Source organism: Palaemon carinicauda, chromosome 24 (assembly GCF_036898095.1).
Source record: "Palaemon carinicauda isolate YSFRI2023 chromosome 24, ASM3689809v2, whole genome shotgun sequence".
Lineage (NCBI taxonomy): Eukaryota > Metazoa > Arthropoda > Malacostraca > Decapoda > Palaemonidae > Palaemon > Palaemon carinicauda.
Window position 1 is genome coordinate 68,942,160 of NC_090748.1, and position 2,570 is coordinate 68,944,729.

Here is a 2,570-nt window from a genome sequence, read left to right on the forward strand (position 1 = left end):
GAGAGAGAGAGAGAGAGAGAGAGAGAGAGAGAGAGAGAGATATTAAAATCAGTCAATTAAAACTTGATAATGATAACTATGATGATAACTGGGAAAATGCTATGAAAACATATAATTATAAACACAAATGTGTCTGCATTTGTGTCTTATATATATGTATGTAGTGCACACACACTTGCATATACACAGATACATACACATACACACTTCTCTCGTTTTCTCTTTCATTTACATTTTTTTTAAAGGAATTTCAGACTAAACTACGTATCTGCATTTTGAGTAATCACCAACAACTCATTTGTCATTTCTGTCTTATATGCAATAGTCTTACTGCAGCTGAGGTTTATAAACAACAATATTTTCGGCATATATGACTATTTTGACTTTCCTGAATTGTAGTTAGAATAAAGATTTTAATAAACATCATAATTAATAGATAATTCAAATATCAAAAACTTTCTCTTACACGAATACAAACAAAAACCTCAGATATAAACTTAAATAATGAAATTTATAACAATCTTAAACATAACAATGCTCCATAAATATACATTTCAAAATACAAATTCATTGTTTGTTCAAGCCGACTGGTAGCACAGTGACACAGACATACCAGATGTAATCTGTTTAATTAACAAAAATGATTAGAAACAGACATATATAAATATATATATGTGTATATATATGTATATATACATATATATACACATATATACATATATATATAGATATATATATATATATATATATATATATATATATGTACTGTATATATATATATATATATATATATATATATATATACATATATATATATATATATATATATATATATATATGTATATATATATATATATATATATATATATATATATATATATATATATATGTATATATATATATATATATATATATATATATATATATATATATATATATATACATACATATATAAAACACGGGATGGGACCAGATATAAAATACAGATTTATTAAATCTATGGATAAACCCTATAAGTACTTTCCACAGAGATAATCGTTCTCATTAAACCTTCTCTGTAAGAAATGATCTGAGAAAGGCCAATAGACAGCAATGTAATGTATGTACATGTGAACGATCGGCCCAGTTGATCGTCAGATTAAGGTATATGCAAAAAAGGGAAACAACTCAGTTTGAGTATGGTCATTCTATCCTTCATCATTCCTTTTTTAGATTTATATATACCACCTTAGGTAGGAATGGGGAAGATTTTTGGTAAAGCCTACTGAATCCTCTTAATCCAATGATATCATCCAACACCCTTTAGATTATTATCATGCCTTCACGACCCCAAGAAAATTGCTTGCCGACCCCGATTGTGGTCGCGACCCCAGGGTTGGGAACCACTGGTTTGGCAGCATCTACATATCATATTGTGTTTGTTCTTTATTATGAAGTTACCTTCATACTATTTTCAAATGTTACCAGTGAAAACTCTGAGAAATATTTATGGCATAAGATGTTTGCCATAACATATAAATAGTAGGCATGTCAATCTATTATGTCATGTATGCAAGAAAACAGTTTCCCCAACCTACCGAGAATATTAATTTTTAGTTAATGAATACTACTAGACTTCCAAATTCAAGATGGCTCTACCTAGTTAAGGAAGTAGATGATTAACTCCATGAAGCAAAATACAGACTTTAGTAATTATGCCCTGAAGCTCCGCCTACCTGAGCACTCACTGTTCATGTAATATTTAGAGATTCTCTTCACATCCGATGTGGGATGTTTTCCCCTCCCAATAGTAGAGGGGCGAAACCTGAAAATTGCTTTTTCAAAATAATTTTCTGTTACAAGCCGGCATCCACTATATTTTGTTAGAATATGATGTTCTGCATTCAGTAAGGGTGGATGACACTTGAATTTTTCCAAAAAGGGCCAAAATTAACCCTTTTTAGCGAATACGCGATCTGAAAAAAACGACGAAAAAGCTGAAGCCTCGTTTAGGAAACACTCTGTAACTTAACCATCTTGTATGCTATACATGATTATGATACCTCATTTTGTAGCTTATGATAACACCTTTACAATGAAATAAACAATTATGAAGGATTTGGAAATTAAGGGTCCTGATAAGGTCAAAGGTCACGTGATCAAGTGATTACCTATTTTGGGGGGTATTCAATATTCTTGACCTCACATATCATACTTGGCCCGCATATATTCCTATAAAGATGGTTTTGATCTTAAGAGGACATCCTTAGGCAGTTTTTAAAAGTAAAAGGGTCTTTCAATTCCTTCTTACCTGAATTTTATGAGGGATTGAATTTCGACCCTTTTTTGGGAAATCACTAAAATCGTTGAAAATCATGTTCTGACTACTTTGTTGTGATAATAATTGCTGTTATTATATAGGCCTATATAAGAAGCTTTGTGTTAAAAACAAAGTCTTAGAGATGTAGAATAAAGGGCACATACAGTTAAAAAAGGGGTCAAAGGTCATGTTCATCATGGATTACATAATTTCACGGTATACACCACATGTAGTGAAATTCTCCCCTAACCCTAACTCTAACTCTAACCCC